The 26745-nt window shown below is 36.3% G+C and overlaps 1 protein-coding gene across 25 annotated transcripts in view; it reads left to right on the plus strand.

Annotated features, from left to right (window-relative positions):
- Window positions 1-26745, plus strand: part of Zbtb20 (zinc finger and BTB domain containing 20) — a 716739-nt gene that overhangs the window by 229677 nt on the left and 460317 nt on the right. The window contains exon 4 of one of the 25 annotated variants that reach the window (XM_076942932.1): window positions 6753-6900. The exons of the other annotated variants lie outside the window; for them this stretch is intronic. The gene's annotated coding sequence lies outside the window, so the exon portion shown is untranslated. The remainder of the gene's footprint in view (window positions 1-6752; window positions 6901-26745) is intronic. 25 annotated transcript variants of the gene reach the window in all.

The following is a 26745-nucleotide window of genomic DNA, read 5'->3' on the forward strand; positions in this document are numbered from 1 at the left end:
GGGCATAATCATACTAATACTACCTCTGCACTGGCATGCAGAACCAGTTAGATAATGCATGTAGACATCCTTCACGCATGGTAAAGCTCCAGCTAATGTATATTATTATTATTATTATTATTATTATTATTATTATTATTATTATTATTACTATTATTATAGATTAGGAAATTTGTATGTCTAGAAGGGCTCTTGAATATCACTTATTAATCAACCCTCTCATTTTAAATATGAAAGATCAGAAATCCAGAGAGGTTAAGTCATTTGGGTAAGACTACACAGTTATACAAGGAAAGTGTAGAAATTAAAATCAAGAGTCAAAAACTCATATCTCAGGGCATTTCCCAGATTGTATTCCAGTACTCCATACCTCTTTAAAAATACTAGAAAGTTTACAGCAAGGTTCATGTGTCATTCTGTCTACAACTGTATCCCTGTGTGTGTGTGTGTGTGTGTGTGTGTGTGTGTGTGTGTGTGTGTGTGTGTTTAGATTTGATTTTATCTTATTTTAATCATTAGTCATTTTAGGCATAATTTTCTAAAAGGCCTGGTGAAGCAAGCATGCATTCCCACAGCTGTCAGGAAGGGGCTCATTTACCTAAGGAGAGAATTTCTTCTCCTGCTGCTCCCCAAATGAAGACTCAGCAGTCACCTTCCTTCCTACAGGGTTTTGGAGGAGGCCACAGAAGAAAGGCAGCCTTTGTTCTTAAGTAATTCTGTCATGTAATGATGGAGGAGGATCCCAGGATCCCAATTTTATCTTTTCACAGTCTTCCTGCTCTCTACCCCTCACCTTGGTTTTTCTGACCCCTGTCCCTCTCTCGTGTCCCAGGGTCCTCTGTGACTTGCTTTTTGCTTATTATGAAAATAAAGAGAACCATTGGTATAATACACAAATTAGAGCTACCTCAAATAATTGTCCTTTTCCCCTTGTGACAGTAGGGAAACTCAAGCTCTAAATGCTGACAGACAATCAGAGGGTGAGATTGAGTATGTCTGTTTGTTCTGCTGGCCAGGGATTGGACAGCTTGGCAGTGACTCCATTCCGTTTTGTTTTCTGTAGCTTTTTTTCATCATTAATAACAATATTCACATCTATATATTCTAGTATTTTTAGCATTTTGAAGACGTTTGTTGGAAATGTTAACTGTTCATTGTCCTGTCCTGCAGGGCATTAAACAGGGTCTGGGGAGATCACCTAAGAGAGAATGGGGGAGAAATGGGCGAACACAAAGAACCACTGCTTGTCAAACCGTAATTTTTACTTTTTCACACAGGGTTATATACACAAAAAGGCAGGATGTGGGGAAGGGGATGGCACAGGACCATAGGTGTTCAGGGGGGAGTACAGATATCTTCCAGAACAGAGTGTCAGCTGGGTGAAGGTTCAGGGGACAGTTCACTTTGACTCTGCCTATGATTCACTTGTCCTTATCTAAGTTGGTACTATCCACCAAGGCTACCCAAGGTCTATGACTGTCTACAAGACCTATGACTACTTGTTCCTATCCAGGCTGATAAATTTCCACCAAAGCTGCTTGTTTACAATATCTTATAGCTATCTGTTTCAGTGTTTTTCCACAGAGACCCGAGACTTTGTGTTAGCAGGCTGACTTAGGCCTATGGCTGATTTTAGGCCTTCAGTGTACAAGCAAAGCTGCCCCTGACCGTTCATGAATCATAAAGCTCTATATAAGAACTATATAAAAGCAATCGCTAATGTTCTTCCAAGGTGCAAAATCCCTAATGTCCATAGAGATAGATGTCAGTAGAATCAAATTGTTAAAATTATGTGGTTACTGGGGGAAAACAATTAAAAAATAGAAACAAATAAAAATATTTATAAAGGCAAATATCTGTGCTACCATTTTTAAAAAAGCATCCTGAATTAAGAGCTTCCACAGATTGTACTACAGTGTCCTGAGGTGTTTCTAAAACGATATTAGGAACATAACATAAGCAAATTGCATTTAAGGAAACAAATGAGTCTTGTTGAATTCCAAGTTCTATACATACTATATGACCCTATGCATTATCTTTGATTTTGTGATCCATTTATTGAAACTATATCATATGCCAGACTCTGTATAGATTTTCCTCCTGACATTACTTGTTCATCTCAGGGATATTTAACAAGGAGCACAAGACCCAAGACTGAGAGTTAGTATTCAAACCTGGTCTGACACCCAGACTTTTTCTCATTTCACTATTACCCTGTGGAATCTTCCATAGAAGACTTAAGCAGTACAAGTTACAACAAATGGAACAGAAGGTCTGTGCAAACATACCAAAGGAAAAAGAAGCAGGGAGAGAAATTGTTTCTTTTAAAGGGCTCACTGAGAGCAGCCTCATGTTGTGTTGGATAATTTTCTCTGGACCTCTATTATTTTTATAGTGTCCTAGAGTCTTAGTTAAGGTTTTTATTGCTGTGCATACACACCATGACCACGACCATGGCAACTCTTATAAGGACTTTATATGGATTGGCTTACAGTTCAGAGGTTTAGTTCATTATTATCATGGTGGGAAGCATGGTGCTAGAGAAGTTCCTGACAGTTCTGCATCTTGATCCACAGGCAGCAGAAGGAGACTGCCATACTAGGGCTGGCTTGAGGATATGAGATCTCAAAGCCCACCTCCACACCTATATGGTTCCTCCAACAAAGCTACACCTATTCCAACAAGGCCACACCTCCTAATAGTACCACTCCCTATGGACTAAATACACAGGGGTCTATGTGGTCATTCCTATTCAAATATCCTACATATTATTTTCTGTGGATCAGCTGTTTTCTGCTTTACAAATCATTTTCCATGTTTCTTCATTGTGTACTCACAAAACACTCATATGTGAAGTAAGCAAAAAAAAAGAATGTAGTCTTTTACATACCTGTTTTACAGACTAGAGAAATAAGTCCTTGTAGATTAGATTATTTGACAGACCCATCTTTGTTTAGTGGCAGAAAGAGCTCCATAACCCAGAGCTTTTTATTTTAGTTTTCTGTGTTGGAGGCAGGGAGCACAGAGAGTGTTGTGGATGTCTTGCTCACTTAAGTATTACTTTGTATTTGGAGTCAGGGTCTCTCAAGGAAACTAGAGCTCACCAAACCAGGCAAGTTGAAGGGATCTTTTTGACCTTTGTTTCCAGCCCTTGGATTATATAAACGCTCACTACCTTGCCACGCACATGGGTCCTGGGGTAGAACTCAGGTCCTTGTGTATACATGACAAACACTTTACCAATGAAATCCTCTCCTGAACCACTTGCCACAGAATACTCTTGCAAGATCAACTCACTGGATTACTTGAGAAAATATAAAATCATATTAACCTTTCGATTTTAATGTTTTAAAGAATTTTTGAACATAGGGCCTGAAGAGATAATTCAGTGGTAAGCGACTGACTATTCTTTTGGAGGACCTGGGTCCAACTCCCAGCACCGAAATGGCAGCTCACAACTATCTGCTGCTCCAATTTTAGGAGATTTGACAGTCTTTTTTGGCTTCTGCAGGCATCAGGCACACATGTGGCGAGCAGATATATATGCAGGCAAAATACACACATAGAAAAGTAAGTACATGTTTAACAGTTAATTAGGAAGATTACTAATGTACAATGCTTTATTCTCCTGTTGTAAGAAAAAGAAATGGGGTAGGCAATCTAAAGAGTAAGGCAACTGAAGTTTATTTTTCATATAAGATGATTTTCTAGATACTGATTGGGAATCTCCATCCCTTTGCCTATTTGTCCTTCTAGAAACACAGCTTGGTTTTATAGCATCTTCTGGAAGCCTAGTATAGCAGTAGTCTTAAAGAATCGCCTGATTAAATGTAAATATGTTTATGAGAACAGTGATACAGGGTTCCAGGAATGTGGATGCTACAGTTGACAAGAAATGGCCAAACACTTAGTTGAGAAAAGGGTTGGAGAAAGACCAATAATTAAAATTGTGTTTTTACCAATTAAGAGGAAATAAAATAAACAGGAAATGTTATTCTTTTCATCTCTTCCTGTGAAACAATCAAAAATGAGACATATCCAAACTCCTTTTATTTGGGAGACAGGCAAAATTAAAAAGCATAAACCATATAATACTTTGTAGCTCTCTTCCTATTCTCATTTTCCCCTTTCCTTTTCCTCCTCCTTTCTCCTCCTTTCTCTTTCTCCTCCTCCTCCTCCTCCTCCTCCTCCTCCTCCTCCTCCTCCTCCTCCTCCTCCTCCTCCTCCTCCTCCTCCTCCTCTTCCTCCTCTTCCTTGTCCTCTTCCCCTTCCTCTTCTTCCTCCTCTTCCTCCTTCTCCTCCTCCTCCTTTGGTACAGAGTTGATAGAGTTAATTCTTTGTATAAAGGAAATAGAATAGAACCTTTTTTGGATCTCCACATAGATTACAAGAAGGCTTAAGTAACATTAAATAGAGGTAGACCAGATGTGTAGCAGGAAACAGTACAGAACATAATGCATGTTTTGTATAGTGGCATAGAAATAGAAGACATTGTGCTCTCTTAAAATGAAGGGTCAAGAGTTAGGTATGCAGAATCAGAGATGGTGACAATAAACAGAAATGAAGCTGGCTGAGAGAAATAAGAAATAGAAGAGGAAGGAAAGCTATCATTGAGCCAAAATAAATAGTAGAAACAAAGAGTTGGGGAAGGAGGAAGATGCTTCTAACACTTACTAGAATTATGATGAGAAAATCATTTTTTAAGTTTTAAAGTGTATGGAGATGTGGCTTAGTGATAGAGCATTTGGCTACCATGTCAAGTCTGTGGGTCCAGTCTCCAGCACTAGTTTATTTTTTCAGTCCTAGCACTAGGGCCAAGAGTAAACTCTTTCAGTTAAGTTTATTTTTAAAGAAATATTATAGAATTTACAGAGAAATGAGAACATGTGGATATAGATAAAACCCTGTTCAGAATCCTATTAAAGTTAGCCACTCTAACTACTAGAAAAAATTAAAATGAATGCATTCTCATTCAACTCAGCAAGATGGGTGAACAACAAGAATCTGCAAAACAGGAAGAATTTTGTACAAATAAATTTGGAATCTATAAATAAGAAAATTTTAAAAGATACACTAATAATTCAAAGTTTATTTTCTTTTTAAGAGAATAAAAAGCTAAACAATCTAGTATTAGTTGACAAATGACAATAAATGGCAAAATATACCCACAAATACATAAAAGTAAAAAGTAAATGGAGAAATAACTCAAGAAATGAATTAAGTTAAACTAACTATAACATTTTCTTCAGATAAACTTAAAACTTTCAATATGATAAGTGAATTTAAGTAAATATAAATTACCAAAGAGGTACAAAATAAGTAAGAAATTCTGCTTGAAGAGCTACCACCAAATATATACATTCCTGTATATATACATATAATAGCATGTATATGTGTGTGAGTGTGGTGTGTGTGTGTGTGTGTGTGTGTGTGTGTATGAAAAGAGTGAGCTGCCATTCACAGCTCCCTTTAAGATGCAGCATCATTACACATAGAACCATATGCTCTTCTTCCTACTGGTTTGTTATGCTCTTAGCTGGGATACCATTTTTCCTTTGTGACACTGGCAGAGCCATTGTTTGAGAGCATAGGAGGTGTGGAGGCTCCCAGCTAGAATTTGCTAGGTCAGAGGAGGAAGTGATTAAGCCAAGGAGAATCTCAGTACCAGCTATGGTTGTGCATATGGTTCTTGATTATTAAGTTTTGCTTAATTTAGAAGAACATAATCTACAACCTAGAGATAACTACTGTCTTTGAAAACCACAATAGTGTGAAATATAAAATTATACTTTTACTCAATGATAAACATTGTTTTCTTTGAGTGGCACTTAGAATTGAGAAATTATTTAAAACCAACCATACTTGTATGACTCAGCACATGTGTGGTAGCTATAAATAAGAAACAAAGAACAAGCCATACAGTAGTAGCACATACCTTTAATCTCAGCTCTGGTCCTGCAGTAGTAGGTGAATTTCTGAGTTTGAGGCCTATGTGTGGACTACAAAGTGAGATCCAGGACAGCCAAGGCTACATAGAGAAATCCTGTCTTGAAAAACAAAACAAGATAAAGCAAAACAAACAAAAAGAACAAGTGACAACAAAAATTAGTTTATACACTCACGAATAAGATAAGTGGTTTGTCTTTATTTTCAATTTTAGAAGCATTTGGGTGATATCTACTTGTGGCTAAGGATAAAATATGTCCAAGATACTGTTTGTGTTCAAAATATTGAACTAGTTTTTTTTGTAGTCAGTTTTATTTTGAATATATAAGCAGTTGTATAGAAATAGATTATATAAAGTTTCAAAGAATGCTTAAGTTGTATATGCAAGACAAAAATCCCAGGGTCTTATACTTAAAGGGAATATTGATTTATGTTAAATTTTGAAGGAATTGATTAGATTATCCAAGTTGCCTGGGTAACACAGCAATCTGTGGTCTGGCCATAGTTTGTTTAAAAAAAAAAATGCAGTGAGAGCTTTCCTAGGGAGCCAGTGCCTCTGAGTTCTTATGACACATGTATTTTTCTAACATCAAATTTAATATTTTGACAACATATGAACCACACGTGAGTACTTTCTCTACAGGTTTTCTGTTGGGCAGGTGCCATCTGTGGCTGTGAAGCCAAGTGTTCTGCTGGGGCAGAATAATCGAATCAGAGTTAATGGGGTGACCATCTAAGCAGGGCTCTTTGTCATTAAGGTCCACTCTTGTGATAGTAGCACATTATCCTGCTGATTGGATTTGTAGGAAGGCATCCACCTGTGGCCTGTGTTGGCAGACAAGAGACTGACTGCAGAGGCAGCCCTGGTGAAGGAGAAGCAGGGGGGAGCTGTCCTGGGCAGCAGAGACTTTGACTGGAAAGCCAGCCACACTTGCAGGATGGCAATACAAGTAGGTGGGTGACTCACATGGAATTTGGTTCACTTAGTTCCCAAACTAAAGCAACCTAAGCCAGAGGGTTAGAGTCTGTGGCATTGGAAAGGAATGATTTATCTTGAGCAAAGGAAAAGCAAATGCATTGAGAGACCCACAGCCAGCTGATGAGAAAAGATTTAAGCACATGGAGCCCTTTACCTTCATCTCAGGGATGATTTTCTGTTTGGATGAGAGCTATTGTAAGAATTTCCATGTCTGTTGGGGGCACTGAAGTTCTCACAGACTATGGTAAACACAATTTGGCTCACACGCTCTCATAATCAGGCTGACTTGCAGTGAAACAGAGAGTGCTCTATAGCTGTGCCAGGCCTCTAGCAGTACCAACTGTTAAATAATAAACAGGCCCTGTTTGTTGGCAGCCTCTTCCCCTCCTGCCAACATGGAGTGCCCATTTTCTGGGTTTACCTGCCCGCATGTGTTCAGACACTCAGAACAGTGTGTGTGTTGTGTGAGGCAGTGATGGCGTGAACACATCAGTCTACATCTAATCTGCTTAGTTTATTATTCCCTCAGGACATCGGGTAATCTAGCAAACATGCAGGGTTTGGACAGCACAAACAATGGCCATGCTGTTGTTCTAGATAATTTTACAGGCTTTGAAGGGTGCGCTAGCTAATTGTTTTTCTTAGGTTCATTTTCTCTTCTTATTCTTTTTGCATTGGTTTGGAGGGAGTATGGATTAGGGAAGATGGGAATGATTCTGCCTATGAGATACTTTACTTCAGGAAGTTAGAAAGTATCTGGGCTGCTTATTTTATTTTACTGGCAAGATGTCTTTGGTTAATGTGTACTGAAGAGTGAGTCATTCTGGAATTACTTGCTGAAGTCACATAAGGTACCTCAGAGAAGGTGCCCACACTTGGCTCAGTGGGTGTGTCACACTATAACTAAAGCATCACTATAACTAAAGCACAGTCTATGGTGAGGTCAAAGTTCTTCCTTATACCATCACCAAGTGCTTTGGAAAGGGAGTGCAAGTAAGATCCAGTTGGAAGCAATATTTCCACCCATTCTCATTCATGCTCCACCACCACCTCCCTTTTTCTGAAGGAAGGAGATTCCTATAAGTTCTTTGTAGTCACTGTGATATTCCTCAGGAAAAGTTCCCCTGATAATGTTAGTTTTACAATGCTGTTTTGGCCAAATGAATTTCATATGTCTCACAGATGCAGTGCTCAAAAATAGACTCTTCTAATTCCCACAAACCCTCTTCAACCCAGCAAAGCCACCATGCTCATCTTTAGGAGTAAGCTTTGCGATGTTTATGCCTAAGTGTCACATTTAAGTAGAAGTCCCCAAGCATTAAGGGTAGCTATGGAGCAAAAGATTCTCATTCTCATTCTCTCTCTCTCTCTCTCTCTCTCTCTCTCTCTCTCTCTCTCTCTCTCTCTCTCTCCTTTCTCATAAGTTAAGTGAAAAGTAAGACCTTAACTTTCTTCTAATGGCAATATCATTATGAAAAATAGCCCTAGTTAGAAGTTTCTATTATAATCCATTTGTTTAAAATTGTCATTCACATTTCTTTGTAATGATGGTTCCCACATGATGAAGCTATTCGTTGATTGGGAGAGCAAAATCATTTGTTTGCATGAAATGAAATTTCATTCTCAGATCACTAAATACGGGCTACAGTGTGGGGTAATCATTCAGTCTTTTTGACCAGGATATTTTTAGATCAAGAGTAAATAGTTGAATGACAAGCTCTAGTGACAGCACAGCCAGTGGAGGTTTAGAATGTTGGGCTGTGATGTTCAACCTAGTCTTCTCTGGATTCATACCTCAACAGTGTGTAGTGAACACTAATGTTCTTTTCTTTTCATTAAAAACTCCCTCCTCCCTCTATTCAGTCTACTCTTGACCATGATGACCTGAAATGGTTAAAAAAAACTGGCATTAAATTCATAGGGAAGTAGTTATTTAAGCAAGGGGGAAGGCTAAGAAGCCTAGACTTCTAATTGAGGAGCTCTTGAAATTGATGGCTTCCAGCACATGGGGAGTCTGTTTTCATTAAAGGTGTGGCTTCTGGCTTGTGGGCCTGTGAATGGCCTGACATCCCTGCGTATGTGGGCAGCATGAATTGGATAAGGTAGGTTAATTTAAAATGCACATTTAAAAAGAAGAAATCCAACTTGGAAGGGTATGGGGAAGTATGGTGTGCATCTAGGTTGAGTAAATTGGATCAAAAACCATTGTAGAAAAGTCTTAATAAATTAATAAAAATATATGTGACATGAGTGGCACTCTGTGGCAGTGAATTGGGTTTACTATTAGGTTACTATTAGTTTATCATTAGTAAATGGCACTCTATGACAATGAGTTGAGTTTACTGTTCGTTTCCTGCTGTGTCTTCATTCTTCTTGTGATGATGTTCTCAAAAGTGTCATTGGATCAAATTAGGGCCAGATTAATTTTTCTTCTTATAAGCAATTTTCCTTTTTTTCTTGGCTTTATTCTAACCTACAGGTCTCAGAACTCCACCAAAACCCTGAGTGACAGCACTCCCTGATAGAGCACTTCTCTAGTCCCAAGTTTACATGTATTCCTGGCTTCCAATGTCTAATTTGCTGAGCACAGAAAGGGAGATACCACAAGTTTTATGATTGTCTCTCAATGAATAAATAAGGTCAAAGAAAAACATTTGTGTTGTGATCTTATATGTAGGCATGCATGTTTGTAGGTACATGTGCCCCTAACACCGTTCTACTCTATGATAAGTTTGATGCAGCATACACATCACACGTGTCTCTTCTCTGCTTGTAGAACTGCCAATCTATAGCTGAGGTAACAACTGTTTCTAGTAGTTTAGATGTTCAAATTCATGAAAATCAGACTGGCTACTTCTCTTTCTTTCTTTCTTTCTTTCTTTCTTTCTTTCTTTCTTTCTTTCTTTCTTTTATTCATGTATAATTTCTCATGCATTTATTTTCTTAAGCACCTATATAAACACCCATGTATCTAGAAATCATAAAGTTTTTTATATACGTTACTTCATAGAGTCAGAGTATGAGCAGCTGTGGATTCATAAAATACATTCTCTTGTTGCTCATTAGGAAAAAAGTATTTACTACCTGATTTAGTGATTTTATAAGATTATTTTGGTATACTGCATAGAAAACACATACATGGTTACAGTTGGCTTTGGATGTTGGGAAAACAGGATTGCTGGAACAGCACTTAAATAAAAGGAATAGTGCTGACCTACTTAGAGAAATTAATTATGAAAGAAAAATAATGGATTATAGTAGCAGATAATGGTTCTGGGGCTGGTGCTGGTTGAAATCCATCCTGAGGCTTATTTATAATTGGCACAATTAGAGTTTTCGAGAATTGAGCAGCCTTGATTTATTTACAAGGGTTCATGTAGGACTTGAGTCAGGGGGAATGAAAGGGATAGAAGTGTATAGAGGATTTACTGCTATAAAGACGGTTCTGTAGAATTCAAATTCAGATGGTAGGGTAGGACTTACTCTCTCCAGAGATGCAGTGTCAGGTTCTTAAATGCCAGGAGTTTTTAAAAATGTGGGCTCTTTCTTGTATCAACCAGTCTTCATGGTAGATCTAATTAAAAAACTGAATTATACTTTCAACTTAAGAACATTTTGTTTTCTAGGATTCTGTGAAGTAAGTTTCTATAATATGCAGTTTAGTACTTGTAATGGTTCGTTTGTTGGTTGGATATGTATTACTCTTGATACTTAGTGTGTGTCAGGTCCTGTTCTATACACTTTAAATCTGTACTAACAAATCAACCGTGTTATTTTCTAGGAAATGATAAGAGTATGATTCATTTGGAAGCCATAAAAAGAATAAATGGATAAGCTACATTTCATCACCATTAAATTTTGTATATTTGAAAATATTATTAATACAATAAAAGATAAAATACATGCTCTACACAAATATTTGCATGGAGTTTATTCATTAGAGAACTTTTCAAAATGCAGTACATTAAGAAAACATATACTGTGTTCAATGGTTAATAGATTTTGATCACAAAAGATAGAAGCACATAAAAATATGCTCAACTTTAGCAGCTGTTAGATAAATCACATGTCAGTGTAAAGGCTTGGAGACTGCTACACATATTTTGGCATGGTTGAAATTAAGAAGAGTGACCATACCAAATATTTGTGAGAATGTGGAAAATATGTCAAAAAGTAAAATTGCATATTATCTGGAAATAGTTTAATATCTTTCATTTTTAAAAAATCAGACATATATTTATTGGGTAATCTAGCTTTTCCCTGCTATGAAAGAGCAAGGAAAGTAAATGTTTTTATTAGAGTTATACACAGATGTTCCTAACAGCTTTGTTTATATGAGATAAAAATTTAAACAACCTGTGTGACCATTCAGAGACAGGGATAAACAAATTATAATGTAAATGATTACCACAAAATAACAAATTGAGTTGAATTATTGCTACATGGATAATTCTCAAAATAATCTACAGAGTATAGGAAAAGTAAAATAGGTTTACAATGTTTGATATTGTTTATATATACAGTTTTAGGGATTGAAGGTCAATGGGTAATGAATGATAGTAAGTCCACACATTTTAGGTGTGATGAGTAACTCTTATTTTATTGTGGTGCTGGCTTCAAGAGCTAATCAGAGTGTCAAAGCATCTAAAATTTTATATGTTAACTTTGTGATTTAATCTTTATCAAGTGTACCTTAAAACACTTTTTTAAAGGGAAGAAGAAGGGGGAAAGGTGTGTAAATTATATCCAAAAAATAATGAGGTAGCAAATCCACATAGTGCATTTAGGTTGTTTTGTCTGGAAATGTTCATAGTGTCCCCATTAGTGCTGAAATAATTTCATCCATGTACAGTTTCCTTGGAACACTTACTTATCCATGACAATTAGGTTCCATATACATTCATGCCTGAGACCACGTGGCGAATCCTACATTTACTGTTTTTCTTCTGCAATTATATTATAGATTCAGAGAGACTGAAGGTAATGGGAGTATTGGATTGCAGTGGAAAACTGTTTGCTTTCAAAATTAAGATGTCTATGAAGATAGCCTTAAACTTTGCAGCATTGGAAGCTGATGTTCTTAGAACTTCCTTTTAGAAATCCTGGCCACGTTGGATACCTGAACATATTATTTTTTCTCATACCTACTTGTATTATATTTCTGAACAGTTACCATATCTTTTTCCAGCTTGGACTGTCTCTAAGCACTGCCTTCTCATGCTCTTTTCTTGAATGACCCATATCCCCTCCAAACTAAACTATGTGCCAGTTAAACTCTTCCTCTCAAGTATACTCTTCCCCTTAGAATTGCCATGTAAGTCTTCATAAGGTGCTTCCTTCTCAGAATCCGCTTGGGCCCACATGCACCTGCTCCCTAGTCTTTGATCTTTCTTGGAAGTATGTATTTAATCTTTTTTCTCTCTCCATATCAAAGCTATATCCATAGTTCAGAGTGCTATCTTGTTTTACCTAAATTTTTGCAGTAGTCACTTTATATTCTTAATATTAATCTTGCAACCCAATCATTCTAGAATGACTCATGTCTTCCCCTCATAGCAGCTTAAAAATATTCGGATATTTTAAAACGTTCTTCACTATCCTTTCTTCCCTTTTTTGTACACTTCTCTGAAGTAAAACAATTTATAAAGTCAATGTTACAACTAATTTTCTCTTGAGATGCCTTTACTGATTCCCTAATTAAATTTTCTTACTTACATTGCACTTCTGTAGATGTAAGCTTTATTTATTCATTTGTTTATGAAACAGTCTTTTAACTCTCAGGTTAGCCTCAGAGTTGCTGTGTAGTTGAGAAAAACCATGAGAATCTGGTTCTCTTGCCCCCATATCCCTAGTGCTGGAGTTGCAATCCTTGCCACTATGCCAGTTTGTGTGATCCTGAGTTTCAGGCCCAGGTAGGTAAACATTTTACCAATTGAGCCACATTTCCAGCCTGGTGTGTTTTATTTTCACTGGTCTTTTACCTAACTCTATTCTTAAAAACAAATAGTATATTATTTTCAAGCAGTTTCTCTAATACCAGACATCATACCTCCAGATGGAAATTGATGAAACATTAAATGGTTTGTTAAATGAGTGAATAAAGAAATATTTTATATGATTTGTGATATAAAAGCTAATTTGTTACACTTTAATTTGGAAGCTGGTAAGATAGATTTATTTAAAGGCAAAGTTAATTTTCATTACTATAGCTTTATAAAATGTGTATTCATAGAGAATGTGACACTTAGGTATTTTCTATTATCCAGTGCTTAAATATACTTAAATTCATCTATACTCCTAAACACATACATTATTTCTTTATAAACTTTTAAAATTATTTCTTCAAGCTTTTGGATTGTACAGACACCATTTGTGGATACTCTGCTCTGCAGTAGTAAACTTCTGATTCCTGCCTGATGATAACTTAGTATTTGTATCTCAACCCCTTCCCCCTCCCTTCCTTGTCATTATCTTCTGGAATTCTACTCAACTTCTGTAGGATCAGCTTTCTTAGCTTTCCTATAGAGAGCTTTCTGCCTGGTGCATTTCACTTACATAATGATCTCCAGTTATCTGGTGAAATCCTTGTTTTTACCATTGATTGGCATTCCTGCATTTACAGTCAAATGTAATTGCATTGTTCATATTTACTCTACTTTAAAAAGTCCATTCTGTAGTTATTATACCTGATGTTTGTCTCTATTTCTTAGCCAGTGTGAATAGTGCTATAAAGGACATGAGAATGTAGATTGTCTTTAGTGTACTAAATGAAATGCATGTAACCAGAAGTGCAAAACTAATACAGTCTTTCTTTAGTGACAGTACCAGTCTACACTCTTATGAGCAATGTGCAGGTGTCTCCTTTTCATGATCTCTTCACCACACTTTTCTTCAGTCCTTTTGAGAATAGCTATTCTTTCTTACCAGAGTAATCCCTTAAAAATTTATATTTATTGAATGTATCTGTGATGTCAGTGTGTGACTGTGGGCATACATATGTCATCGAATGTATGTGTATGTCAGAGGACGATTTTCAGGAGTTGGTTCTTTCTTTCCACCATGGAATGCTGGGATGGGACACAACCAGTCTGGTATGTAGCATGCATACTTGTTTACCTACTGAGCTGTCTTGCTGACTCTTGTTGTGGTTTTGATTTCTATTTCCTGATAATTACAACTTATAACATTTTTCATATATCTATTAATTTATTTTTTGTCTTTTGTGAAATATAAATTTGTGTTTATTGTCCACTTAAATTTTTTTGTGTTGTTTCTTTTGCTGAAAGGAAACTTTTATCTTGGTGTTATCATATTTATTTGTATTTGCTATTGTTTCTAGTGCTTCTTGTGTCATACCCAGAAAATCCTTGCTAATCCCAATGCCCAGAAACATTTCCACGTGTTCTCTTCTAGTAGTTTCTTCTAATAGTTAGCCTTATATTATTTTTTAATTCAATTCAGTTAATTTTTATAATTGGTGAAAGACCGAACTCTAGTTTCATTGGTCTGAGTGTATAAACAATTTTCTTGGCACAATTAATTTCTTCAGTGAGAACATCTTTGTCAAGCATCAGCTTATTTAGACATGTGGGTTCTGAAACATGCACTTATGGTAGTGCAGTTTCCAGAAGTCCTAGTCATAATACATTTTAAATCAGATGATGTACTTTTTCCTGTTTTGTATTTTTGGCATTAGCTATTGCAGTTGCAATGTGTGCGTGTATGTGTGTGTGTGCACACGGGCTCCTGTGTGTGCGCCTGTTGGGTGTGCGCAGGTGCATACAAGCAAGTGCTTTCATATAAGTTTTAACGAATTTTATAATTCTGTGAAGACTACCATGAGTATTTTGATAGGAATCGCACTAGATCTCTTGATCAGTTTTAGTAATATGGTAATAATTTATCATTAAAAATATTGGTTCTATGTATCCATAGTAAATTTTTCCATATTTGTGTGTTTTCTTTAATATCTTTCTTCAGTGTCTGTAATTTTGTTATAGATATATTTTATTTCTTTGGTTGGATTTATTCTTAGTTATATTTGATAGATGTTATAAATTAAATTGCTTTTATGACTTCTGTTTCAGTAATTTGCTATTGATGTGGTACAGTTTGATTCTTACATATTGATTTTTCCTCCTGAAATTTCCTATCATTACTTATTATTTTCAATAGTTTGGAAAGTCTTGGTAGTCTTTTTCTGTGTATGCAATAACATCATGTGCAAATCGTGAAAACCTTCATTTTCATGGGGCTCCAGTTCTTAACCATATTAGTTCTTAGGATTTCTTTACCTTTACTATATATATTCAGAGGAGCTCTCATTGGATTCTCACCTTTCTATAATTACTTGTTTAAGTATTTGTTGATTCTTAAGGAAAATAATAGTTTTTTTTAATTGTATAACTTGTTTGAGTTTATTATCAATAAAATGATCGAGCACTTGATATAAAGTAGAATATTTTAAAAAATTTTGATTTTATGATTTTTTAATTTATGGGCACATATGTGTCTGTGTGTGAATATGTGTATATGAGTGCAGGTGTCTTTGGAGTTGAGAAGTGGATGTCAGTTCTTGTGGAACTGCAGATACAGGCTTTTGTCGGGCCCCTGATTGGTGCTTGAGGCTGAACTCCAATATTCTCTAAGAGAAGTATTTGGTTTGAAACACTAAGCTATCTCTCCAGCCCCTAAAGCAGAATATCATTGGCATGCCTACAGTGAAGTACTTCACAGGAGGACGTGACTCCCAATAACCCTGCAGGGGACTTTACCATCGTCTTACTTACTAGGAACCTAAATAGCAGAGATCAAGAGTAACTTTTTCAAAGACACATAACTAGCACAGAGAAACCCCAGGTCCAAACTTGAATCTATGTCACTCAGATTTTCTCCTTTTATTTTTTTAGATCATAATATAGTTACATCATTTCTTCCTACTGTTTCTCCCTTCAATTCATTCCATATACCCCTTCCTCTCTTTCAAATTCATGCCCTTTTTTTCATTAATTCTTGTTACAATAACACCCCACACACACACACACACACATACAACTTATTCCATGTGTATAATGTTAGTTGTATGTGGATTTACAGGGATTACCTTTTGATATTGGATAACCAGTTGGTGTGCTCTTCTTTGGGTAGGACGATTTTCTTCACTCTCAGCATTCCTTGGTTGTCCATAAATCTTATAGGGTTGGGGCCTAGTGGGGTTTCTCATGTCTATTTTACATTTCTGTTGTTTATGTCCTGGTTAGGCTCATGTTAAGTGTTCTGACTACTGCCTCCCATTTTCTCTCTGAGGCATATCCTTATTTGTTTGGTGTATCTTGTTTTTCTATGATTGCCTTAGTAAATAAGCATGATTTTAATGGCCTAAACATTAGAAGCTTGTTCTTTCAAAGCAATGAAACCAGTAACTGAAATTACCATGTTGGCACGGCTACACTTTCTCTCACAAATGTGTGAGAGTCTTTTCTTACTTTTTCATCCTCTGGTGGTTTCAAATATTTCTTGGCTTATAGATACATATTATAATCTCAATTTATGCCTCTGTCTTCAGATGGCCTTATGCCATTTATCTTTTCCTCTTCTGGTGCGTACTTATATGGAAGTGTCATTAGAGATAAAGTATATCTTAGTAATATAGGATAGTCTCATCTAGAGATGCCTTGCCCAATTGTATCTGAAAAGCCCCTTGAAGTTAACTAATATTTTAATATTTTTGTGTATATGAGTGCTTTGGATTTTTGAATGTATATACATCATATGCATACCTGGTGACTGAAAAGAACAAAAGAAGGCTTCACATCCCCTGGAACTTCACATCCCCTGGAGTTACAGATGCATTTGACCCATCATATGGGAGCTGGGGATCAACCTGGGCCATCTCCTGGAGCAGAAAGTTAACATCTGATGAATCATTTCTTCAGCACTAAGAAAAAGGCACTTTTTACAAATGTGAACAGAGCCCCAGATTCTGATCAGGTTATGATTTGAGTATTTCTTCTTTAGTGTTTCAATCCTATATGCTACAATAAATGTTCTATGAAGTAATTTGAGAGAGTCCTATACTGAGGGCATGCCTTTGGAATATTTAGAAGAAGGAAATAGATGATGGAAATTACATAGGTAGGTAAGTGGATAGACAGACAGAAACAGAAAGATCCAAATGATAGATTAATAATACTATTGCTGTTAGGGCCAGAAGTAAAATACTGATGCTCCTCTGTTATTATTAAGGCAGGAATAGTAACATCTTGTTAAGAATGCTAATCATAGGTTTAGAATAGCTTTATTACATGTGAGACTCACTTGCCTATTTGGTAGTAAACAAAGACCTCAATAAGTTGGTTTAATGAAGCTCCTGTTTTCTACATGATGCAGTCCCTGAGTCTGCCATAGTCTATTTTGGTATATCTCCTATGAATTTCTTAACTGGCTGACCTTTGTTGTCTTTCAAATGTGCATCCTTCCCTGTCCTGTTTGTTCTTCATGGATGTGTAGTTTTTGTGTGTGATGTTAGTATTTTAGAATTTTTATGAGTAATTCTCTGATTACTTTAGCATGAACCTTCTTTAAACTTTCAGAGAGCCTAACTGCAATTCTAGTGTAACTCTCCCAATTTCAAGTCTTACTGTCCCTTTTTATTTAGACATATATGTATTACAGACACCAGGAATGCACCATTATGCTCATTTAGAGTTGTCAAAATTTACTTATAATACACAAACCTTTCCAGTTTGTTCTCAGTACAGTGGATGAATCCCAAATTTTTATTAATCTTATTGGTTAAAGGTTCATATTAAGTTAGTGTGATTAGGAAATCTAGTAATTTATAAGTTCCATTTTTAATTGGATCTGACATATTAAATAGCATCAGCCTAAAAATGTGATTTGCCTTATTTTCTTATATAGTATGCCTCATTTACATGTATAATAGTTTTCCCAGTTAGACTCTCTGGGAGAAAAGTATATTTTGATTTGTAAGTGATTCTCAATGGAGGTAGCTTCTGAGTTAGGGATGGAACCTGTGTCCAGTTTCCCTTTCAGTGTTCGGGCCCCATCTGGTTTAGACCCATGCAGGCCCTGGGCATGCTGCCTCAGTCTCTGTGAGTCTATGTGTGCTTCAGTCCTGCTATGTTTAGAAGGCCTTGTTTCTTGCTGTCCTCCATCCCCTCAGAGTTTTATACTCTTTCTGCCTCCTCTTCTCCACAGGAGGTCCTGAACCTTGTGGGAAGGGATGTAGACATCTCTTACATCTGAGTGTTCTGAGGTCCAATACTCTCTGCATACTAACTGGCAGCAGGAACTACTCTTGGGATAGATCACATTTGCAGTAGTAGATGGCCCATGAAAAACAAACTCAGGCAATGTTTGAAGAATATACTAAAGGACAAAAATCCATTTTCAATAAAAGAAACAATGAAAGAAACACACAAAAAGTAACTGTGATTGTTAAAATGTGTTTCCTACCTTTGTTTTTGTTTTTTTTGAGGCTCTAGATGAAAGGCCTTATGTGAGCTGTGATAGTTATTCATATGGTGCTCTTACTAGTGAAGAAGCTGCGAATGCACTGCTACTCTCTGCTTACCCTCTGGGAGCTTATTTGATATCTTTTTTTTTTTTTGGATTGGATGTCTCTGTTTTAGTGAAAATTTATTGATTAGATATTTTTCTTGGCCTCTGGAAAAAAAGTAAGATTTGAAGGTTTCTATAGAATACTAATCAGTGAAGACTCTTTTCTATTAGCCTATTTACTAAATGCTAGAAAAATATTTTGTGTGTAGATTAACAGTTGTAATAGATAGGCATCTTTTAAGGTGGTATATAATGGTCTTTGTCCTGTGTCTGTACCTTTGTATATATTTATCTTTTTTTCTTTTATTAACTAGAGACAGTATGTCACTTCTGACAGGAGTAAGAACAAAACACAAGGTATTGATAAAAATAATGTATTTTCAAATGGCTGTGGTTTTTGTCATGGTACCTTCTGGACAAAATTAGATGGAGAACAACACATAAATGCTTTGTCATGAAATTCTCCTGTATAGAAGAGATCAAGGTTGGTGACAAGTTAGTGACTAAATTTAGAAGTGGCTTCTTCACTGAAATAGAAATATCAGGCAAGAACTCATATTTGGCAGGTTTGATCACAGTCTCATGAGGGAACTGGACTCAGGTACCAGTAGTCATACATCCATATTCCTGACACCCAAAGAAACTCTAGGCAAATACCTGTTCATTTTTTTTAAGCTACTGTGTTTTGGGAAAAATTGTTACACAGCACTAGAATATGAATGTAGCAGTTCATCTAAGAGATATATACATCCTCTTGTAACTTAACCTTAAATGGAAACAAGGCACAGGGACATAAATGTACAAAGTATGTAACAGAATGGCACTTGTAACTGGGATTACTACACAGGGGTAACTGAGGCAGGATGGGACACAGTGCGGATGCTTTGTATATCACGTCCAAGAACAAAGGACTGCTATGTAGAGGTTTTATTAGATCTTAGAACATGGGAAGAGATCTGCCATGTGAAGATCTAGGAAATGGACAGACAAGCAGTGACAATAATAATAGGCAGTAATAAGTTTAACTTGTTTTGGGGACAAAACAAAAGGAGCCAAGTTTCTAAAAAAAAAAAGGTGACAACTGGAGATCAGGTAGCAGAGATGGGCAGAGAAGATGGAGACATTATTTTTAATGATTTTTATTTGAATTTCATTCGTATTGCAACATAAACTGACTGTATTATTTCATGCAAGGGAACAATATAATGTGCCCCGGATTTTAAGATAACTCTAGCTTCTGCTTTGATATCCAATTCCAAAAGGCAACAGTGGAAACAGGAAGCTGGCAAGGAGGTAATTGTGATGTGAATTGGTGATGGCAGATGTGGGGAGAGATGACTGGTTTGGGAGTGTGGCTTGGGTTTGGGTTAGTAGGGATTGTTGAGAAGAACACAAATGTTAAGTGTGACACAAACGAGTGACTGGGAGGATGGCAGTGCCTTTTATAAGAGGTATAGGTAGGAAAGCTTGATTGTGAGAGTTAGCAGTGAGATTGTTGCTGTAGGATTCAGAGTTTTGTTCAGTGTCTGTTATTCTACAATATGCAGAACTTACCAGAAATGTGCTCATTAACCTCTATTCTATGGTGTGAGCAAGTTTCTTTCTTTGACAAACCACCTGTGATATCCCATAATATGTTTTTATGAGGGTTTTTTTTTTTTGGTATGTGTGTGGTAAATTTTTTTCAAAGGCTATGTGAATGCTGAAATAATATACACTGACTCTACAAATACATTTGAGTTAATCAGACATAATTTTTCTTTTTTAGTGCTGTAAAATACTGAGGGAAAAATCAAGGTAGTTTTTTCATTATGCTTTATTAAAGTGTGAGTATCAAATACAAGATAACCCTTGGTCACCCCTGATTTGGTATTTGTTACATCTTCTTATCATGCTTTTCCTCATTCATTAGTGGTTCATTCATTCATGCCACCTTACCCACCTTACCAGTTTGTGACAGCTCTAAAACAAGTTCTGTAAGCATAGTGGGAATTTGGGTGGATTCTTATTACATGTCTGTGAACTCTACAGTAAGAATATTTTTGTAAGTATGGTTACATAGATGGAATACATTCATTCAATGTAATGGAAGGATCAGAGGAGCTGAGGGAAATGCAATTAATATCAATGATGCTTGATGAGGATAGAAACAGCTGGCAAACGCAGTGTCCTAAAGCATATAAACATCACTAGGCGTTTGGGGACTACCACATATACATGATTCTAAACATCACTGGGTGTCTGGGGACTACAACATATGCAGGATTCTGTAGCCCGTTGGTATATTTAGATACCAAAGTATTCGAGAAAGTACATAGCTGAGATTGGATCTGCTAAATTCCGATCCAGTGCACTGCAACTGCTGTGCATTGTGAGATACTTGTATGAACTCATGTATTATAAAATTAAATTGTATTGTGTAGTTCATTGTATTGTTCCGTCAGATTTTGATATCCTCATTTTAAATAATTCATGGGAAGAAATGATCACTTCATAATGCCACAAACTCACAGCAGGCAAAACTAATTTTACACAATATGAAAACAGATTTTATTTATTTAAAAGGAATATTAAAAAAACACAACAACAACTTTTTTGACACCAGCTGCTGGGAAATAAATAGAATACTTTATGACAAATATCTAAATCTATAAAAGCTGTTCCTGGGAGAGCAAGTTGTAGATTGTAAAGATACATTTACATGGTTTGGTCAGTACTAGAAGGCACATTTTTAGTGAAACAAAGCCTCCCATTTCATTTCATTTCCTAGGGTGTAGAAGTTGGAGAAAATCAGCCTTACACAGTCCCTCCATGTCCTCCTAACACAATGCCAGCCATGGGACAAACTTTACCTTTAACACAGCCACCCTGTAAGTACAAATAGTATGGAAGGAACTAGCAAAGTGTCCTCAAATATTAGTACTCTCAGTGTTATTTATAACGTTGTCCTAATCAGACTGTGACTAGAACTGAGTGTTTGAGGTGTCCACAGAACCCATCTTCCACTGTGACTTTAAAGAAGGATGAAAAAACTAGATGAATGAGTATATAAAGGCGCCATTTTCTCTGGAAGTGTTTACCAGGTGGACATTTTAAGGAAAACATTGCACACGGTAGTAAATACTCTAAGCTTGTTGTTCAGTGTGACAGTAAATTCAGCTCTGATTCAATGAAATTCTGTCTGCCTACAAAGAATAGGACTCAATCCCTGGCTAGATCTGAGCTTAAGCTAGGTAGTGTCAGAGTCCAGGTGCTAGCGTTCCAGAAGTATCAGCAAGAGAACAGAGGTGGAACAGGAAGGGCTGGGGTTAGAGAACAATGAAATGGACACAAGAGGGAAAACACAGAGCAAAGCTGAAAAGAGTCGGATAGTTAACTACTCCCAGTGAAAACACTCTGCTAAAACTATACCTGCTGTTTATTACATTTTACCTAAAAAAGAAAGAATTAAAAAGTCTTACTGATGGTAGGGTTGTTAATCTTTGGTTAAGAGACTGGCTCTACAGAAAAGTTTATTACTATCTCTGATAACAGCTAAATTCCATGCATCTTTGTATACTTTATAATAGATAGCCTTATATAATAATGTCCATGGTGGAAGGGCTTACCTCTGGTTTTGTTAAATATTTCCTTATTAACAGGTTAAAAATTAAGAGTTGTTGGGAGCCGACTTTCAGCAGAAAGCAGCTATCAGCTTTGCAGCCATCTTGAGCCAAATACCCTGACTGAGACTTGTATTACAATAGCCTACAACAGCTGAGCACACTCTGATAACATCTTGCTTTAGATACCCAGGACTTTCCTTGGGTGTGTGAGATTAAAGGTGTGTGAGATTAAAGTTGTGTGAGATTAAAGGTGTGTGATTTAAGAGTGTGATTTAGAAATCAGATCTAGAGACAAGACCTAAGGGCATGAATTAAAGGTGTGACCAAAAGGCATGGCTTAGAAGTGAGACATATAAAAGATGAGAGAATCAGACACTTTAGAGAGTACAACTTGGAGAACAATTTGGAGTAACAAAGATCCAGACACTAGGAGTAGGAGTAGACATTAGACACTCGGAGGAGAACAAATTGAGTATAACTAGGAACTAGGAACTCAAGACTTGGGACTTGGACTAGGAAGAGAGATTGAAGAATAAACGGGATTGAATCACACTCTGTCTGGTGTCCATTCTTCGAGTTCTTCCTCACTCACTCTCTCTTGCTGAACCCCGACCTGCGGACCAGAGCGGCAGCTTGGGCCGGGATACAGTGGCCTCCAAGCGCAGAGTGGAGAGGGCCTCAACATTTTAGGCTGCCAGAACAGGGACTACTGTGGTTCCCAACATTTTTGGCGCCCTAACGTGGGGCTAGTGCGGTTCCCAACAAAGAGTGAAGATTTCTTACACATTTTGAAAAGTTACAGATTTTGGAGTCCTGAAATAAGGAGCTATTACCATCAACTTTTCCATATATAACATACAATGGCTAGAAAGTCTCAGCATTTGCTCATAAAGCATGAGGACCTGAGTGCTAACCCCTGGCTCCCACATACAAAGCAGGGCATGTTTGCATATGCTGGTAACCCAGCATTGAGGATGGGTGGGTAGAGATGGGCAGATATCTGGAGCTCACTGGCTAACCAGCCTAGCCAAAACTTTATGCTTCCAGTTCAGTAAGAAACCCTGTGTTAACCTCCTGTGCCACTGTACTCTTTTGTGAATACACCACACACATAAATCCCATACACATTCATGGACTATCCCACCATACATACAAAATGCAGTGTATCTTGGGATTTAAAATAATCAATCAATATTCCACACTGTTAGTGGTTAATGTATTTCAGTGGTTTTGTTTATTTTTTCTTGGTGATGATATACAAAGATAACAGGTTCCTTCATCCTCCATGCATTAGTACATTCTAATATATCCTTTATCAAGGTTGCTCTGAAACTAATTGAAAGAACATTGGGATTTCCATAATGAAGGTCTAAGTTTATCTACTATAACTAAAATTGGTAACTGTGTGCAATTCATTTCAAATTTTGGGTCCTTCTGGTTTTTAGTCTGTACACTCTGGTTAGCAATGCCCATGTATGAGATTCTGTGATACCATTCAGTGAACTATTGGAAAATTTGGGCACTTTTAGAATGTGATTAAAATAGTGAATTCCTCCTCTATTGAACGCTTGATAAATTCTGTTTCTAAACAGCTACACCCGTGCATTTTGAAGGATGACTGTGCATATATAATGTAATATGTTGAAAGTGACTCCATTTGTGCTGTGCATTTGCTGCAACACACCTAGAATTATAATGCAAACATTAGCAAAACAAAGCTGCCACAGCAATGTTAGTATCAGGAGGCCTGAGTTATATTGTACTGGTATAGTAGCAAATATATATAATTTTATATATTTATATATATATATATATATATATATATATATATATATATATATATGTTTGATTATATATCATATAAATTATATAATATAATTACAAATTATATTATATAATTATATAATTATATAATATATATCATATAAATTATATAATATAATTACAAATTATATTATATAATTATATAAATATATAATATATATCATATAAATTATATAATATAATTACAAATTATATTATATAATTATATAAATATATAATATATATTATACATTTGCTACATATATTATAATATATAATATTATATAGCATATAATATTATAAAATATAATATATTATATATAATATATTATATTATTTATGTTCTGATTTCTCCTCGAAACAAAACATATAGCACTCTAGGACTTTACTGAAAATAAAGATAGAATACCAGAGATCCCCAACTTTCTCTTGATTATCTCTGATTTTCTGTGGTTCCTGTCTTTTAGAATATAAAACTTACATATATATGAAATCTTTTTTATTGAAGATAGATTTTTTTCTTATATAATATATTCTTACTAAAATTCCTGCCTACCTGCCCTCCTCTACAGATCCAGTCTATTCTGCCCTTCATTAGAAAAAAACAGGCTTCTAAGAGATAACAACCAAACATGAAAATATAACAAGATGATCCAAAAATGATTGTATTGAAGTTGGGCTTGGTAATCCAACGGAAGGAAAAGAGTTCAAAAACAAAGCATAAGCATCAGAGACCCGTTTTTTTTCTCCCTGTCAAGATTCCTATAAAAATAATAAGCTGATAGCCCAACAATTTCAGGTGCCTCTTTCCACACACACTCTCTTGCCACCCCATCCCCCGGCCACACACATACCTGCTTCCATTCCCACCCCACCCCCAGTCCACCCTTAGATATATTCTTTTTCCTGCTTTCATGGGGATCCATTCGTCCCCAGTAGACCCCTACTCTTTACCTAACTCTCTGGGTTTACGGGTTATATCTTGATTATCATTTACTTTATGAGAGCCACTTACAAGTGAGTACATATTTGTCTTTCTGTGTCTCAGTTACCTCACTCGGTGAGTTTTTCTAGCTCGATCCATTTGCCTGATAATTTGATTTTTAACAGCTGAGTAGTACACTATTGTGTAAATATAACACATTTTCTTTACCCATGCCTCTACTGAGCAACACCTGGTCGTTTTCTAGTCTCTGACTATTATTAAATAAAGCTGCAGTGACCATGGTTGTACCAGTGTCCTTGTGGTAGAGTGAACCTTCTTTAGAGTATATGTCCAAGAGCTGTATAGTGGGGTCTTCAGCTAGATCTTTTCTCAACTTTCTGAGGAAATGACATATTAATTTTCATAGTGGCTATACAAGTTTGTACTCTCACCAGCTGTAGAAAAGAATTTTCCTTATTCCACATTCTCACAAGCATCAGCTGTCACTTTTTTGTTATTGATTTTAGCCATTCTGTCAGGTATAAAATGAAATCTCACAGTAGTTTTGAGTTGCATTTTCTTGATAGATAAGGATGTTGAATTTCTCATTCTTGGTCATTTTAAATTTCTTTATTGAATATTCTCTATTTAGATCAGTACCACATTTTTAATTGGATTTTTAATACCACATTTCTTGAGTTCTTTATTTATTTTGAACATTAGCCCTCTGGATTTGGAGTTGGTTAAAAACTTGTTCTCATTCTATAGTCTGCTGTTTTGTTCAAATGGCAATGTGCTTTGCCTTAAAAAAGCTTTTCAGTTTCATGAGGTCTCATTTATTAATTGTGAATCTTAATCCCTGTGCTATCAGTATTTTGTTCAGAAAGTCGAACTTACAACCTGTGTCAATGTGTTCAAGGCTATTTCCCACTTTCTGTTCTGTTAGGTTCAGTATATCTTGTTTAATCCTGATTTTTTTGATCCACATGGACTTGAATTTTGTACAGGGTGACAAATATTAGATTTGTTTTTTCTAAAGGACTTTTAATTCAGCAACATGCCTGCTTTGGCAAGGGATTCCATCCAACAACCTAGGTCTGTGTGATCTGGCTGGAACATGCAGACAAGCTACACACGTTTAATTCTGGCTGGAACTCAGACAAGCCTGTAGTACACACCTTTAAAGTGAAATTAGTTGGTAGAAGGAAGCAGCCATGTTTGAAAGTATCTTCTAATTGAGGGACAAAATGTTGCATCAGACAACAATTTGACAGGAGTCAGAGACCAACACAGGAAAGAGAAGTTACTTAGAGAGCAGCTCAGGAAGAGTCAGTTTATTGAGACTTAGTTCAGTAAGTGCAGTGGAGTTGAGGAACCTTTGTGAATTCATGCTGTTCAGTGCAAGTCAGCAGAGGCAGTTGAAGGCAGAGAATGAAAAGCTGCCCAAAGATTAGAATAAATTGCCAGAGTTAGTTTGAGGCCAAGTCGGCCAATTTACTGGGAACCTGAGAAGCCAAATTGAATCACTCAGCTTGGTGAGGAATATGAGCCAGAACATCTGAGTTAAACCAAAACTAGTTAGAGTTCAGAAAGAACTCAAAAAGGTGAGCCTATTCAGCAGTAAGCCCCCAAGACTACAATTCCATCAGGCAAATAAAAGTTACAATTAGAGTTTGTGTTCTTCTACCTGCAGACATCCAGTTTTATCATAAAGATACTGTCTTCTTTCCAATGTATATTTCTGGTTTTTTTTTTTAATCAAAATTCAGATGTCCAAATGTATGTGGATTTATGTCTATATCTTTAATTCAATTCCATTGATTAAAGTGTCTGTTTTTATGCCAATACCGTGTGGATTTTATTACTATAGTTATGTAGTAAAATAGAAGTCGGGGTGGGGATGC

This window comes from Arvicanthis niloticus, chromosome 12 (assembly GCF_011762505.2).
Source record: "Arvicanthis niloticus isolate mArvNil1 chromosome 12, mArvNil1.pat.X, whole genome shotgun sequence".
In the NCBI taxonomy this organism is placed as follows: domain Eukaryota; kingdom Metazoa; phylum Chordata; class Mammalia; order Rodentia; family Muridae; genus Arvicanthis; species Arvicanthis niloticus.